The following is a 17970-nucleotide window of genomic DNA, read 5'->3' on the forward strand; positions in this document are numbered from 1 at the left end:
TAGATTCATGGTGAGGGTGGCAGGCGGGGACCCCACTGCCACCCTGCCCATTTAAAGGTGTCACCCCACCACTGCTGGGATTCACCCAACAGCAGGCAGCATCTTGTCTGTGGGAAGCCTGAAAAGCAAACCCTGTTAGTGTTGTTTGTGGGGGTAGCGGCAGGGGGAAGTGCCTCATTCAAATTCATTCAATGCCTGATCGATGGACCTGACATTGGGAATAAGGCGATCCTCTGAGAGCCGTTGCTTTTCTCTCGCTGCTAGCCCACTTCTCCCCTGCCCCTGTGACCCCAACCCACCCTTGACACCATTCCACCATCACTAAAGTGTGCCTTGGTTTATCGGTTACCATAGGTGTTGGGTAGTAGCCGTACTGGCAGCAGCCAGTGGCTCTGCTGAGCAATGAAGAGCTGCTGGCTTTTGATTGGCTGGTAGCTCTTGGCAGACAGGGCTTCTGCCCCCCAGGTCATTGATCCCAGAGAAAGCCTGCTGCTGCCGTCCAGTTAAATTACTTATTGGCACTTAATTTGGTGATCCTTCCCGGAAAGAGGGAGTGCAGCAGGTTCTCCCGCGAGTGGGCAGGACCCCCCCTCCCCCAATCTCCTCCATTAAATACCACCTAGGGTCTGCAAAGGGATGCGGGTGTGGGCAAAAAATTGGCAGATAGCGTATAATGGAAAAATTTGGCTAGAAGAATAGAAAAGCCAATAACATTTACATGGATAAAGACGACTGAATTCAGCAGTACAGAGGAATCTGGGTGTCCTCATATGTGAAAGACAAAATATTAACATGCAGGTACATCAAATGGAATATTGCCTTTTATTTCAAAAGGGATTGCGTGTATGAGTAGGAAAGACTTGTTACAAATGTACAGCGTGTTGGTGAGACCACACCTAGAGTACTGCGTCAATACAAAAGCTAAATACTTTGGATGCTCCAAGTCTGAAATGAAAACAAAAAGTGCTGGAACTACTCAACAGGTCAGACTGCATCTGTGAAGAGAGAAACAGAGTTAATGTTTCATGAAGTTACTGGACAATGAGGGGGATCTCATCGAAACCTATAAAATTCTAACAGGATTAGACAGGGTATATTCAGGAAGGATGTTCCCGAAGTTCCTGATGGTGGGTGTGCCCAGAACCAGGGGTCACAGTCTGAGGATACGAGGTAGACCATTTAGGACAGAGATGAGGAGACGTTTCTTCACCCAGAGAGTGATGACCCTATGCAACTTGTCATCACAACTTGAAATAGTTGAGGTCAAAACATTGTCGGCTGGATTCTCCGTTCCTGAGACCAAAGTGTTGATGTTGGGGTAGCGCACGTGGACTTCCACAACATCCAAACTGGCACCGCACCTGGACTGGTTCAGCGATTGGCAGGGGCTAGCACCCGCACTATGTGGAATACAATTGATTCCAATGAGAAACGGTGCTGGATTCGGGATTGGCACTCAGGAGGCTGACAAACTGCAGCCGCACAGACACACTTCACTCCCCACACACACTCATCCCAGACAACAAGATGGCAGCAAGACGTGCAGTCCCACGCTTCACGGATGCGGGGCTGGAGACACTCCTGGACACTGTGGAGGAGAGGTGGGCTACCCTTTACCTTGGACCGGGAAGCAGGCTGCTGGCCACCACTGTTCGCCGTGCCAGGGCGCAGGTGGCAGAGGCGGTCTGCACCACCAGTAACACTATACGGACCAGCCTGCAGAGCAGGAAAAAAACTGCATGACCTCCTCAGGATGGCCAGGGTGAGTAGATAGCACTGTGTCCCTGGCACCAACCCCCGTCCCACACACCCGTGACCCCCCTTGCCCACCCGGAAAACAGCCGAACCCTCACCCTGCCTCACATGCCAGCACCCATACCGGCCACCATGGCCCTGGCTAATGAGGCCACCAGCTACCCACCCCCTGGGCTCCATGCATTGGACTGTCCAACACTGTCGTTTTCTGTTTACCCCCCACCGGGAGAAGGCCGCCCATAACCGCCAGGAGAAAACTGGAGGGAGACAGCAGGACCTGCGGTCCCTCACTATGTCAGAGCAGCAAGCACCGGAGTTGTTTGGCAACCCTGAGGAAAGGGAAGTTGCCGGTATAGACGTCGGCGAGGAAGTGAGAACCCACTGACTTGCGGTTCCCCGTGACATTTGTGTCAACCCCCGTCCCCTCAACACCACCCCCACCACCCTCACCCACACACGACTCTCACCCTCACCCCCACTCTCACCCCTATACGACTCTCACCCCTGTACCACCCTCAACCCCACCCTCACCCTCATCCCCTCACTCCCACACCACCCTCGCTCCCACCACCTCATGTGTCTTGTCTTGTGTCTTGCAGGACCTGCTGGTGATGAGGTGGGTACACCTTGCGTACCCTGCCCCCAGCCAGTGCCACAACCGGAGCCCCCCAGTCTGCTGACCTGTGATGAGCACACAGACACAGACGGGAGCCATATGCCTGTGACCCAAGACAAGCCTGAGCTCGAGTCTGGGGATGACACTGACTTCTCGTCACAGCTGTCTCCAACACCCTCCACCTACCCAGAGGCACTCACCTCGATTGGGCACTTTAGTGAAGAGTGTTATGGGCCAGGGTTTAGAGAACTCCAAAGTGTATCATGGAGTTCACCTGACCCACAACTTTTAATAGATTGTGGTATGGGGAGCACATGGCCCACTCTACAGGTGCGGTACAGCAGAAATGGAAAAGTATTTTTTAAAGCAAAACAATGTTTATTCTGTGAACTCAAGTTAACCTTTTAAAACATACAGTGAACATCTTAGCAACCATTAATTCAAAAACAACCCCCAAAGACTACAACACTAAGTAATTCTTACTTTCCTTTTAACATCCATAAGACTTAAGAACACCTTTTTACAGAAAGACATCAGGCTTAACTTCACTACTGAGAACAGTTACCACGTAGAAAACAGCAAATGGACACGCATAAGCTTGCAGAGATTCGCACACATCCTGCTGTGATTGCAGCTTCTCCAAAACTAAAATGAAACCAAACCCACCCTGCAGAAAAAAGCCTAAAGCGAAAGTAAAAAGCTGCCTGACAGCCCAGCTCCACCCACTCTCTGACATCACTGCAGTAATAAACACCCATTTATTAAAGGTACTCTCACATGACAAGAGGCTCCTTGGACACCCTCTTGTGCACACCACACAGCTGCTCAGGTACCAGCGATCGTGGAGATACAGTCGCAGAGCCTGGGAGTATATGAGGGGTTGTTGATAAACAACCAGCACCTGCAGTTGCAGTTGGAGGAGTCCAAATGCATGCAGGATTAGGAGGTGGTGCTGACCATTTGTGCCACCCAGGCTAACACCATGTGGGTGGCGTCCGCAGTGGAGTATCCTTGGGCGTGAAGGTTTCGGCCATGGATCAGCATGTCCAAGGGCTGGGGCATTCTGTGCAGGTGCTGGCCAAGGCCCAGGACAGGGTTTCCCTCTCACAGGCAGCTATGTGCGAGAGCCACTGGAACACTGCAGCAGCGCTCTTGAGCATGGCCCAGTCAGGAGTCATTGCTGAGAACGTCAGCGGCATTGCCCAGGCACTGGCAGCGTGGCACAGACCCAGAGGGATGTGGCCCACTCCCAGAGGGAATTGGTGCAGTCACTGGCTGATGTGGCACAGACCCTGAAGGTTGTGGCACAGTTGCAGCGTGATGTGGCACAGTCCCAGACGGAGATGGCCCACTCCCTGTGCTCCATGTCCATGGGCATGTAGACCCTGGCCGAGATGGCAGCGGGTCTCCAGGATTGGCAGTGGGAGTGATTCAGGGGATAGCTCCGGTGCATCCTCATCCCATGGAGTAGCCCAGGGTCCATTGCGCATCCCGAGTGGGGAGGAGGTGAAGGGGCCCGTGCTGGTGACTCCCGCGGGGAGGTACCAGAACACTGCAGCATCTCCAACCTCCCCCTTCCTCTCCCTGGTGCATTGGTGGGTAGAACAGGGCAGCACCATGCCACCTGGGACACCCGGGCAGCAGCCGGGCCCATCCAGGCCCGGTCGCCCCAGATGACGGCCGCCAATGGGGACCCAGGTCGCAGAGCGAGAATCACTGCAGGCCACCTCCTCTCCCTGATGCCCATCTAGGGATCTTCCTAGATGTAGTATTAGGGCCCATATGGCCAGAAAACTAGACACCAGTTAAGTTGACACGGATGCAGGGCCTGGTATAGTGATAGGAGCTAGGGCATTTATATGTATATATTTGTTCACACCTTTTCATAATGTTACAACCTGCCTTGGTGCTCTATCAGATCTATGTGAGGGGTGGGCTGGTCTAGGCTGGCCAGAGAGGGGGCACAGGAGAGGGGGAATGGGCGGACGTGGTGGGTGGGCTGGGCTCCCCACCCTCCCCCTTGATCATCGCCACAACTGCCATCCCAGTGATTTGATGGCACCGTGTGATGGAATGTCCAGCTCACAAGCAGGGATCTTCCAGGTGGACAGTGGGAAGTGCTACTGCGGGCAGGAGTCAGACATTGTCAAGTGATGCAGAGCGCCAGAGCTCATTACAGAGCGTGTTGTCATCCTCCGTTCCATGGACCAGACCCGCTGTTACTGCCAACCCGCAGCCCGCACCCCCCCCTAGTGCGGCAGGTATGTAGATAGAGGGGGTTGCAGATAGAGGGGAGGATTGGGGGGGGGGCGCGGGGTGGGAGGGGGGGTGGTAGGGGATTGGGGTGTGGGGGGGGTGTGATGAGGGGTATGTGTCCCTGGACAGTAATCCCCCTCCCCACCAGTCAGTGAACCTGGAGGTGATCAGAGCGTCACATGCACGTTGGCCCTGGCGCACACGTCATGCGGCCTCCCATGCCTGCCCATCCTCGCCCTCCCCCACATTCTTGTCCTCGGAGGAGACCTGCCTTTTATCCTCTTGCTCCAGCACATCGCCCCTCTGCTTTGCGATGTTGTGGAGGGCTCCTCCAGGCACCTGAACCTCATCTCCAGGATGCCGAAGCACTGCTCGATCACGCCCTTGGTCACTGCATGAGTGTAGTTGAAACGGATTTCCGCATCGGCCTGTGGCCTTCGGATAGGCGTTATCAGCCACGTCTGCAGTGGATAACCTCTGTCGCCCAGGAGCCAGCTGGGAATCTTTGAGTGGCCGAGAATCTTGGAGTATGCCAGGCTGAAGTCGGCGTGCACGATGCCCGGGTATCGGGCACAGATGTGCATGGTGCGCAGTTGATTGTCACATATCAGCTGCACGTTCATCGTGTGGAACATCTTTAGGTTTGTGTTGAGCGGCCTGTCATCCACAGGTGCTTGTAGGGGGACATGCATCCCATTGATCACTCCTTGGATCGTGGGCATGTTAATGATGCCCTGGCATCTTGTTGCCTCAGTCCACATTGAAATGGATGTATTGTGCTGATTGGGCACATAGAGCCACCGTTACGGCGCAGGTGCACCTGTGCACTGAGCTCTGTGAAATCCCAGACAGTTCCCGCCCGGCGTCTGGAAGGATCCTGTGGTGCAAAGTTTCAGGGCGACCGTCACTTTAACACCCGGGAGAGGGTGTCCTCCCCTATTCCCCCGCGGTGCCAGGTGCGTCATGATGTGGCAGATATGTCGCACTATCACTCTGCTCAGCCGGAGTGCCCGGTCTGGCAGGTCCTCGAATGACAGGCGCTGCCGGCACACGCGAGGCCTGATGCGGCGCCCCCTTTGCACCTCCTCCTCCTTGGCCTGTTGGGCGGCCTACTCTCCACCCTCAGCGAGTGCCTCCTGTTCTACTGCTGGCGCTTACTCCTCCTCCTTGAGCAGCTCCAGCTTGTACAGCCGCAGGGCATCCCCTGGGCTCCGGCGACCAGCAGGAAGGCCACCATTGCTGGTGGAATTCCAATATCCATTGTCTGCAAGTGGTGAAAGGCCGACATGTTTACATGGTGTATAATCCCGTGCCCAACCAGGTCCAATGGGCTACATGGTGCCCTCGGTTGGCACTTTGGTCTCTGACCCCGCATGTGCCCCCCCCCCACAACCCCACACCACTGTCCCCTTCGGTGCCCGGCACCGTGGGGATCTCTGGCCCTGGCGCCCATTCCTGCTGCCAGAGGTATGGTCGGCTGGCGCTGCCCTTGCCAGCAGTCTGCTTCACGGCCCCTATCTGGCACCCCCCTGTAGGGGCTACTGTGGGCTTTGCTCTTGGTTGGGCTGCCTGATGCCCTGCTGGCAGGTGGTGGCAGGGTATGGTGGAGAGTGTGGTGCAGGGGTGAGGAGTGGGGAAACCCATATGGCCGGTGTCACTCTCCGGAACCAAGGCCAAGATGGGTGGTCAGTGGGGTGTGCAGGCTGTGGCAATGGCGGTTCGTGCCTGGACGCTGCCCCGGTCCCATGGGGGTCACCCCAGCCACATAGCCAGCTCCCCCGTTCCACCCCCCTGGCCCTGGCACGGACCCTCAGCCAGCCCGGTCAGTGTCAGAACCGGCACCCGCAGTCACGCCTCTCTGTGTCCGACATCTTCTCTGTCCCTCAGCAGCCACATCGCCGGGTTCATGAATCTTAAAAGCACAATCGCCGTCGGAAATTCGCCCCAGTGGAGGTGGAGAATTGCGGAGGTCCCGGAGAATACCGGGTCGGGCCTGCAAATGATTTGCCAACGGTGTTTACTGTACGTGCGTTCTGGAGTGAATTTGCGCCACTGTCGAGGCGTTGGAGAATTGCGATTTGGCGTGAAATCGGCACCCGCCATGATCTCAGAACCGATTCTCCACCCAATCGTATTTCCCAATTCTGGCATTGGCCAACGGAGAATCCCGCCCTGTATGTTTTCAAGAAGCAGTTAGATATAGCACTTGGGGTGAAGGGGATCAAAGGATATGGGGAATGTGGGATTAGTTAGGCTATTGAGTTGGATGATCAGTCGCAATCATAATGAATGGTGGAGCAGGATCAAAGGGCCCAATGGCCTCCTCTTGCTCTTATTTACACGTTTCTATGTTTCTAGATGAAGAACCTTTCAACAGCATGAGAACGTAGCTTCTCTCTCACCGATAACGGGCTGACCTGTTGAGTATTTCCAGCACTTCCTGTTTTTATTTCAGAGCACTGCATACAATTTTTGCCTCTTTATTAAAAGAGGAACATACTTCCACTGGAGTCAGTTCAGAGAAGGCTCACTGAGTTTATTCCTGCGATAAGGGTGTTGTCTTATGAGGAACGATTGAACCCGTGTTTAGTAGATGACTGGTTATCTTATTGAAACATGTCAGGTTCTGAGGGAAATTGATGAGGTAGGTGCTGAGAGGATGTTTCCTCTCATGGGGGAAATCTAGAAAATAAGACTTCATCCAATGAATACAGTAATTAAGGGGACTTTCTTCTCTCAGAATATGACAAAAGGCTTTGACAAAGGATCACCTGGACTTCAAACATTAGCTCTTTTCTTTCCCTACAGACATGCTGAGATTTTCCAGCATTTTCTCTTTGGTTTCCGTATTTTTATATCTGGTAACAAGAAATGATCAAAGAAAGTAGCAAGAAAAGAACAATCTTTTTTTTAATGTTCCAATGATTTTTATCCCCAGGATTGCACACAACAGTATCCTGAAGGTTGATCTTCAATTCCTGGAGACTCCAGCTCAATCCTGGAGGGTTGGCAAGGTGACTTATGGCTACTTAAGAGCTGCAGGAATGCTGCACTTCGGATGTTATGAACTGACTTGCTGCTGTAACATGAGATCAATGTATTAACATAAATTTCTGCCCCTCCCAACACACAATGGCTGACATGCTGTGCACCAGACGTGGGTTCTGAGGGAACAGCAGCTCTATTAATGAACTATTTATGCATGCACTACTTAGGTCAATACATTTACCTTGCATTAAAATTCTAAGTTAGCTAATTCGAATACAGGTGTACGCAGCAGCCAAATTTCTACACACCCACCACTGCACCAGGATAATGGGATTAGTGCTGATGAGCATTTTCAAGCAAAATAAATAAAAATAAGTGTACATATTACTCCATTAGCAACCTCTTTTAAAACTAATAAGTGGTAAATATGTTATTTTCTTTGAAATGAATTCTTTGATCCTCTGAGGATTGACTGGATTATCATTTTGACAGAAGTGTAGTCATTAGCAGAACCCCTGTGATGTTTTGCTGTTATAAATTCAAATGCATACATTTGCAGTGTCCACTGGAGGGCAGAAGAACAGTAGCAAAGAGTAGCTGATTATTGGGTGGGCAGGTTTTGTGATACAATGCTTTTCCAATATAGCACAGGAAAGGCTGAGCACGGTGTTATTGTTAGAAAGTGCATGTTTAAGATTTCTTTGATACAGCAGGTATTGTGGTCAACTTTTTAAAAAATGTGCTTTGTCCGTGGCCATCTACCACCTGATGCCACCTTATCTGTGCTTTAGTTGATAGCGAATGCTCTGAATTGTTTTCTTTCAGTTCAAGGTTCCCCAGGGCTTTGTCCCTTCCCTCACTGTTCCCTCTTCAGACGAACAAACCCCTCCACCTATCACCCAAATCTATCTGTTTGTTTCCACGTGGCTCTAATTACATTTCTTTGAATGCATTTATAAGCTCCAATCCCTTCAGTGCAGTGGCAGAATCCCCATAGATCTTCACACTTCTTCATGAAGCAGTGAAAAATCCCAAAGATTTATTATACCACCTCTTCTGTGGCTTTACTTTTAATTATCTTTATCTATTAGCTTTATGTCAAACTTAAGTATCTACTTTGTTTCTACAGCTTGTCATTATATACACAAGTATATCATGGTGCAGACACACACTGATGGACACACAGTGGGACCAATCAACATACACAACACCACAGCCAATCACCAGTGAGAGCACACGCACTATAAAGACAGGGGACATCAGAGTTCCCGCTCGTTCGAGTAGCAGCTAGCTAGGAGCACAGAGCTCACAACCTGCAACACAGACATTCACCATGTGCTGAGTGCATCAACTGGTTAGGACAAGGCAAAGGTCTTTAGTTAAAGCTGGTATCGTATTTACCCACAGTTCAAGTATGTTTAAATAGTTAACCTTTTAATAAAATAGTGTTGCACTGCTTCAAGTGTTGGTGACCTATATGTGATCCAGAACACCCAACACATCATGATACCAGGTGTGGTTGCATACTAGCACTTCTTAGACCTACCTGCAAGTGATCTGCCTTCCGTCAGCATTCCGTCATTCTGCAACATGGACAACATCAGCCCGCCGCCGCCACTCCGCATCGCCGGCAACCTCAGGGCCAACTGGAAGATTTTCAAACAGCGCTTCCAGCTCTACCTTGAAGCCACGGACAGGGCGGGCGCCTCGGACACCAGAAAGATTGCTCTTCTCCTCGCCACGGCTGGGGACCATGCCATCCATATTTTCAACTCTCTCACCCTAGCAGATCACGAAGACAAGACGAAGTTCAAGACGGTTCTCCTCAAATTTGACACTCACTGCAGCGTAGAGGTGAATGAAAGTTTTGAACGCTACGTGTTCCAGCAGCATTTATAGGGTAAGGACTAACCTTTCCAATCCTTTTTAACGCACCTCCGCATCCTTGCGCAATCTTGCAGCTAAGGGCCCACCTCCGACTCCATGATACGCGACCAGATCGTTTTCAGTGTTTAGTCGGACCCCCTACGTCAGCAGCTCCTCAAAGTAAAGCAACTCACCCTAGCGACCGCCATCGAGACCTGTGTCCTACATGAAAATGCCACCAGTCGGTACTCCCATATACAAGCGGCTGAAACGGCACGGCAAGGTCCCCACGAGGCGGAACAGGTCCAAGTGATTGAACACCTCCAGTGCCTCAGCCTGGATGAGGGCGGCCATTTTGCGCGCTTTTCACGGACTCCCGCGCTTGTACGCACCAAATGAGGGGACAGCGACGTGGAGGAACATAATGCGCAGGCGCGCACCACGCAGGACCGCACCGTGCATGCGCGGTGGCGCAGTGAACATGCTGACATCACGACGTGCGGCAACTGTGGCTCCGCCCATTTAAAGCGGCAATGCCCCGCAAAATTTCGACAATGCCTACGATGTGGAAGACTTGGCCACTATGCTGTCTGCTGTCGAGCAGCTCAGCCGTCCAATTCATATCGCTTCAGCCAGCCTCGCAGGAATGTTCGGGCAATTCAACCCACGGTCACCGAGTCCGATTCTGACCTCCCACACAGCAGTGACACCGAGGACCCGAAGGCGTCTTTTCGAGTCGGTGTCATAACGAAAAACAGGCTGTCCCCGAAGCAAAGACACCAGCCGCTGTTGGTATACAGCATCGATCCAGACGATAAGTGGTGTGCCACCCTGATGGTCAACCGGTCCCAAATACGATTCCACCTGGACACTGGTGCCTCCGCCAATCTCATGGCGTGGTCTGCTTTCCAAAGCCTTCGTGTCAAACCAACCATTCTCCCATCGGCCTGCCAGCTATTGGACTACAATGGCAACATTATTCCTGCTACCGGCTCATGCCAACTCGAAGTGACGCACAAGTCACGAAAAGCCATCCTTCCTTTTGAGATCATGGCCTCCTTGAAGGACCCTCTGCTTGGCGCACAGGCGTGCAAATTGCTAAACCTCGTTCAAAGAGTTCACTCTCTCTCTCCTGATGACACATCTGCCTTCCAGGATGCTGACTTCAGGGAGCAACTCAACGCCATCATCGACCAGCACCGAGACGTCTTCGAAGGCATGGGCATGCTCCCATATACGTACAAGATCATACTCAAACAGAACGTCACGCCTGTGGTGCGTGCACCTCGCAGAGTCCCAACACCCCTCAAGGACCGCCTCAAGCAGCAGCTGCAGGACCTCCAAGACCAAGGAGTGATCTCCAGAGTTACGGAACCAACCGACTGGGTCAGTTCCATGGTGTGCGTAAAGAAGCCTTCCGGCGAGCTCAGAATCTGCATTGATCCAAAGGATCTGAATCGCAACATAATGAGGGAGCATTACCCAATCCCCAAGCGCGAAGAGATCACATGTGAGATGGCTCGGGCCAAGCTCTTCACCAAACTTGATGCTTCGAAAGGATTCTGGCAAATTCAACGAGACAGATCCAGCAGGAAACTGTGTACCTTTAACACCCCTTTTGGCAGATATTGTTACAACAGGATGCCATTTGGGATCATATCGGCGTCAGAAGTATTCCACAGGATCATGGAACAAATGATGGAAGGCATTGAAGGTGTTCGCGTCGATGTTGACGACATAATCATTTGGTCCACCACCCCACAGGAGCATATCAGTCGCCTCCAGCGCGTGTTCAAACGCATACGGGAGCAGGGCCTATGCCAAATGCCCCTTCGGCCAGACAGAATTCAAGTTCCTAGGGGACCACATCTCCCAGTTGGGTGTGCGGCCGGGTGCGGACAAGGTGGCTGCCATCACAGCCATGAAAAAGCCAGAGGACAAGAAGGCGGTCCTCCGATTTCTGGGCATGGTCAACATCCTAGGGAAGTTCATCCCTAACCTCACCTCTCATACCACAGCTCTCAGGAACCTGGTCAGGAAGACAACATACTTCCAATGGCTTCCTGCCCACAAGCACGAATGGAGAGAACTTAAAACCAAGCTTACCACGGCCCCGGTATTGGCCTTTTTTGATCCAGCGAAAGAGACAAAAATTTAGACCGAAGCCAGCCAATCTGGCATTGGGGCAGTGCTCCTGCAACGCGATGAGGCCTCATCATGGGCCCCCGTTGCATATGCGTCACGCGCCATGACCCCCACGGAACAGCGCTACGCGCAGATAGAAAAGGAGTGCCTGGGCCTGTTGACCGGTGTCGTCAAATTTCATGATCATGTGTACGGCCTTCCCCAATTCACCGTCGAGACCGACCATCTCCCGCAGGTCAATATAATACAAAAAGACTTGAACGACATGACGCCTCGCCTCCAGCGCATTCTGCTCAAACTCCGGCGATACGACTTCCAGCTCGTATACATCCCGGGCAAAGACCTGATCATAGCCGACACTCTGTCCAGGGCAGTCAACACCCCGTGTGACCCAGCGGGATTCGTCTGCCAGGTTGACGCCCATGTGGCCTTCGTGGCCTCCAATCTACCGGCCACGGCTGAACGCCTCGTCCAAATTCGCCGCGAGACTGCAGCTGACCCCCTGCTACAGCATGTCATGCGTCACCTAACAGACGGGTGGTTCAAGGGCCAATGCCCGCAGTTCTACTACATCAGAGACAATCAGGCGGTAGTCTATGGTGTCCTCCTGAAGCTCGACCGCATTGTTATCCCGCATAGCATGCGCCAGGTCATCTTAGAACAGCTACACGAGGGCCATCTTGGCGTGGAGAAGTGCCGCCGACGGGCCCGAGAGGCAGTGTACTGGCCCGGCATCAATGACGACATCGCCAACACAGTGCTCAACTGCCCCACCTGTCAGCGGTTCCAGCCGGCCCAACCACGTGAGACCCTACAGCCCCATGAGTTGGTCACGTCCCCTTGGTCCAAGGTCGGCATCGACCTGTTCCACGCGCTGGGCAGGGACTATGTTCTGATTGTAGACAATTTTTCAAACTACCCGGAGGTGGTACGTTTGCACGACATCACATCGTCTGCAGTCATCCGTGCCTGTAAGGACACCTTTGCTCGTCACGGCATCCCACTCACTGTGATGTCGGACAATGGCCCCTGCTTCGCAAGCCAGGAATAGTCCAACTTTGCCAGGAGTTACAGCTTTGTGCATGTGACATCCAGTCCCCTGTACCCCCAATCCAATGGCAAAGCGGAGAAGAGCATCCACATAGTCAAACGGCTCCTCTGAAAGGCTGCCGATGCGGGATCCGACTTCTACCTCGCCCTGCTGGCCTATCGCTTGGCCCCACTGTCCACTGGCCTGTCGCCAGCCCAGCTGCTCATGGGTCGCACCCTGAGGCCGACGGTGCCGTCCATTCACGTCCCAGACCTAGACCACGTTCCGGTCCTTCAACGAATGCAACTGTCTCGTGCACAGCACAAGGCGGCTCATGACGCCCGTGCAGCTGATCTCCCTGCTCTGGTTCCAGATGACAACGTCCGCATCAATGTTCCGGATGGTGGCTGGTCTGCAACTGCTGTGGTTCTTCGGCAGGTGCTCCCCCCTCGTTCCTGGTTCGTCTACCGGATGGTTCCATTTTGCGCCCTAATCGACGTGCCCTTCGTCTCGTTCCGCACTCGCTACGTGATCCTCCGCCAGTTCCACGCCCTCCTGTTGTCCCTGACCTGGACTATGCAGAGATTCTGGTTACTCTGCATCCTCCTCACTCTGACGCAGTCCAGCCCGCTCCTCAGCTGGTGGCTCCTGACCCACCCTTGAGGCGGCCAACCAGAATTTGTCGCCCACCTCAGAGACTTGATTTGTGAACTTTGCATGAATGGACTCTCAGGTCTGTTCTGTTCTTCCGTTTAATCGTTCAAGTGGTTTGTATATAGTGTTCATCTCATTATTTGTGTGACACACTTTTTTTTTCTGCACCAGGCACCTTCCCATGTAAATAGCTGTTTTATGTACATAGTCCTGTAAATACTTTGCACACACGTAGTCAGGAACATTCACCACACACTATTTATTGTCATGCAGGCACATTTTTTTTATATAAAAGGGGGGATGTCATAATATACACCAGTACCAGTGCAGACACACACTGATGGACACACAGTGGGACCAATCAACATACACAACACCGCAGCCAATCACCAGTGAGAGAACACGCACTATAAAGACAGGGGGCATCAGAGTTCCCGCTCATTCGAGTAACAGCCAGCTAGGAGCACAGAGCTCACAGCCTGCAACACAGACATTCACCATGTGCTGAGTGCATCAACTGGTTAGGACAAGGCAAAGGTCTTTAGTTAAAGCTGGTATCGTATTTACCCACAGTTCAAGTATGTTTAAATAGTTAACCTTTTAATAAAATAGTGTTGCACTACTTCAAGTGTTGGTGACGTGTATGTGATCCAGACACCCAACACATCACAGCTATCACCAAGAAGCCTGTTCTGAAAAGTGGTGAGGGGAAGGATCGTGAAGAATAACAAATTTCTGCAAACAGATTTAGGTGCACTGGGAAAAATTCAGGCAAAACACCTTTCAGGTAAATCACATTTCAGGTTGTGGTAAACACCACTAGTGATATATTGTATGTATTACGGCACTGACCGTATATTACAGGTACAACAGTAACTCCCTGCCTGCTGGCTCCACCCAGCAGCCGGTGTATTAAAGTGTATGCTCTCATCCGCTGCTTCCATTCTGGTTCCAGCATTCCACTGAAGAACCCTCGGACCCACAGAAGCTCCAAGTTCTCTACTCATGGGTGAGCCCTGAAATTTTCCCCCTCATCCGGGATGCGCCCACCTACTCAGAAGCGATGACGCTCCTAAAGGGACATTACGCTAAACCGGTGAATCAAGTGTACGCCAGGCACCACCTGGCCACGAGACGGCAACTCTCCAGGGAGACTCTGGACCATTTATTGCGGGCCCTACAGATCTTTGGTAAAAACTGTGACTGCCAGGCAGTTTCGGCAGTTCAACACACCAAACTATTAATTAGAGACGCTTATGTCACAGGCATGAAGTCTACGTACGTCCGCCAGCGACTATTGGAAGGGGGTACGCTCGATCTTGCGGAGACTAGGCAGCTTGCTAATTCACTAAAGTCCTACAACCCCGACCGCATGGCACCCTCGTGGGCATCGTGGGCCCCACCAGCGGCCGATTCCAGCTCACCGCAAGCCTGCGCTGCGCGGCAGCCAGCCAACTCTGGGGGGCCCAAGTGTTATTTTCATGGACAAAGCAAACACCCAAGGCAGCGATGCCCGGCGCGGAGCTCGACCTGCAACGGGTGTGGGAATAAAGGACACTTTGTTTCTGTTTGCCAGACCCGGTCGGTCGCCGCTGTTTCCAGGTCCGGCATTTCTATACCCCCCACGTGCGGCCCGTTGGTGCTGCCATCTTCCCCACTGCAACCCACGTGAGGCCCATGAGCACCGCCATCTTTGATGCCGCCCGCCATGTGTGCCCCATGGGCGCTGCCATCTTCGGCGCCATTTTGGGCCGCGCCTCAGCACCGCTGCTCGTCTGGCCGTTTGCCGCCTACTGCTATCTCTGCCACCGCTGACCAGTCCGGGACCTCCCAACATATTCTGCAACTCGCCTCCATCTCCCTGGATCAGTCTCGGCCCCGCAACCTCGCGACCGCTACGACGGCGGTGAAGATCAACGGGCACGAGACGACCTGCCTCTTTGGCTCCAGGAGCAAGAGAGAGTTTCATCCACCCCACTACGGTAAGGCGCTGCTCCCTCCCGGTACACCCCGTCACCCAGGAAATCTCCCTGGCCTCCGGATCCCATTCCGTTGAAATCCGCGGGTACTGTATCATGACCCTTACCGTCCAGGGCGTAGAGTTCAGCAACTTCAGGCTCTGCGTCCTCCCCCACCTCTGCACTGCCCTGTTGCTCAGCCTGGATTTTCAATGCCATCTCCAAAGCCTCACTTTGAAATTCGGCAGACCCCTGCCCCCCCTTCACCGCCTGCGGCCTCACGACCCTGAAGGTCGATCCACCTTCACTGTTTGCGAACCTCACCCCGGACTGCAAACCCGTCGCCACTAGGAGCAGATGGTACAGTGCCCAGGACAGGACCTTCATCAGGTTGGAGGTCCAACGGCTTCTGCGGGAAGGCATCATTGAGGCCAGCAACAGCCCCTGGAGAGCTCAGGTAGTGGTAGTGAAGACTGGGGAGAAGCACAGGATGGTCATTGACTACAGCCAGACCATCAACCGGTACACGCAGCTCGACGCGTACCCCCTCCCACGCATATCTGACATGGTCAATCAGATTGCGCAGTATCGAGTCTTCTCCACAGTTGACTTGAAGTCCGCCTACCACCAGCTCCCCATCCGCCCGGAGGACCGCCAATACACTGCGTTCGAAGCAGATGGCCGCATCTATCACTTCCTCAGAGTTCCATTCGGCGTCACCAATGGGGTCTCGGTCTTCCAGCGAGAGATGGACTGAATGGTTGACCAGTACGGGCTGCGGGCCACCTTCCCGTACCTAGATAACGTCACCATCTGCGGCCACGATCAGCAGGACCACGACGCAAACCTCCAAAAATTCCTCCATACCGCCAAACTCCTTAACCTCACATACAATAAGGAGAAATGCGTGTTCCGCACCAACCGCTTAGCCATCCTTGGCTGCGTAGTGGAAAATGGAGTCCTAAGGCCCGACCCTGACCGCATGCACCCCCTCCTGGAACTCCCTCTCCCCCACTGCCCAAGGCCCTGAAATGATGCCTGGGGTTTTTCTCGTATTACGCCCAGTGGGTCCCTAATTATGCGGAGAAGATCCGCCCACTCATTCAGTCCACAGTTTTTCTCCTGATGGCTGAGGCCCGCCAGGCCTTCAACCACATCAAGGCAGACATCGCCAAGGCCACGATGCATGCGGTCAATGAGACCCTCCCCTTTCAGGTGGAGAGCGATGCATCGGACGTGGCTCTGGCCGCCACTCTCAACCAGGCGGGCAGGCCCGTGGCCTTCTTTTCCCGCACCCTCCATGCCTCCGAAATTCGGCACTCCTCTGTCAAGAAGTAGGCCCAAGCCATTGTGGAAGCTGTGCGACATTGGAGGCATTACCTGGCCGTCAGGAGATTCACTCTCCTCACTGACCAACAGTCGGTTGCCTTCATGTTTAATAATACACACCGGGGCAAGATCAAAAATGACAAGATCTTGAGGTGGAGGATTGAGTTCTCCACCTATAATTATGAGATCTTGTATCGCCCGGGGTAGCTCAACGAGCCCCCAGATGCACTATCCGTGGTACATGTGCCAGCGCACAAGTGGACCAACTCCGGGCTCTCCATTATGACCTCTGCCACCCAGGGTCACCCGGTTCTTCCACTTTGTCAAGGCCCGCAATCTGCCCTACTCCATTGAGGAGGTCAGGACCGTAACCAGAGACTGCCAAGTCTACGCAAAGTGCAAGCCGCAGTTCTACCGGCCAGATAGAGCGCACCTGGTGAAGGCCTCCCGTCCCTTTGAACGCCTCAGCGTGGACTTGAAAGGGCCCATCCCCTCAATCGACCGCAACGTGTACTTCCTCAACATAATTGACGAGTACTCCCATTTCCCTTTCGCCATCCCGTGCCCCGACATGACTTCTGCCACGGTAATCAAAGCCCTGCACAGCATCTTCACTCTGTTCGGTTTCCCCATCTACATCCACAGCGATCTGGGATCCTCTTTCATAAGCGATGAGCTGCGTCAGTTCCTGCTCAGCAACGGCATCGCCTCGAGCAGGACGACCAGCTACAAGCCCCGGGGAAACGGGCAGGTGGAGAGGGGGAACGGGACGGTCTGGAAGGCCGCCCTGCTGGCCCTGCGGTCTAAAAATCTCCCGGTCTCCCGCTGGCAGGAGGTCCTCCCCAACGCACTCCACTCCATCTGGTCGCTCCTCTGCACTGCCACTAATGAGACCCCTCACGAACGTGTGTTTGCCTTCCCCAGGAAGTCCACCTCTGGGGTCTCGCTCCCAACATGGCTGAAGTTCCTGGACCGTCCTCCTCCGGAAGCATGTGCGGAGCCATAAATCAGACTACTTGGTCGAGAAGATCCACCTCCTACATGCAAACCCGCAGTACGCTTACGTGGCACACACCCCGACGGGCGCCAAGACACAGTCTCCCTCCGGGACCTGGCACCCGCTGGGTTCCCACCCCCCCCCCCCCAGCCCCCGATTGCCTCATTCACCCCTGCGCCACTCACCCTCCCTCCAGCGAACCTCACCGCAACCCCCACCCTAGCGGGATCCATCCTCCCACTGGATCCACTCAGGGGTGACGAAGACGAGGACAACACGCTCTCGGAGTCACAGATGACCACGTCGGCGCCCACATCACCACCAGGACTGAGGCGATCCCGGCGGAGGGTCAAAGCCCCCGACAGACTTAATTTGT

At 53.6% G+C, this 17970-nt stretch overlaps 1 protein-coding gene across 5 annotated transcripts in view; it reads left to right on the forward strand.

Annotated features, from left to right (window-relative positions):
• The window catches only part of saxo4 (stabilizer of axonemal microtubules 4), a 344826-nt gene that overhangs the window by 12741 nt on the left and 314115 nt on the right, over positions 1-17970 (forward strand). For 4 of the 5 annotated variants that reach the window (XM_072466830.1, XM_072466826.1, XM_072466828.1 and 1 more), the window contains exon 1: positions 7563-7641. The exons of the other annotated variant lie outside the window; for it this stretch is intronic. The gene's annotated coding sequence lies outside the window, so the exon portion shown is untranslated. Of the gene's footprint in view, positions 1-7562; positions 7642-17970 lie in introns of those variants that run through there. 5 annotated transcript variants of the gene reach the window in all.

This window comes from Scyliorhinus torazame, chromosome 10, assembly GCF_047496885.1.
Source record: "Scyliorhinus torazame isolate Kashiwa2021f chromosome 10, sScyTor2.1, whole genome shotgun sequence".
Taxonomy (NCBI): domain Eukaryota; kingdom Metazoa; phylum Chordata; class Chondrichthyes; order Carcharhiniformes; family Scyliorhinidae; genus Scyliorhinus; species Scyliorhinus torazame.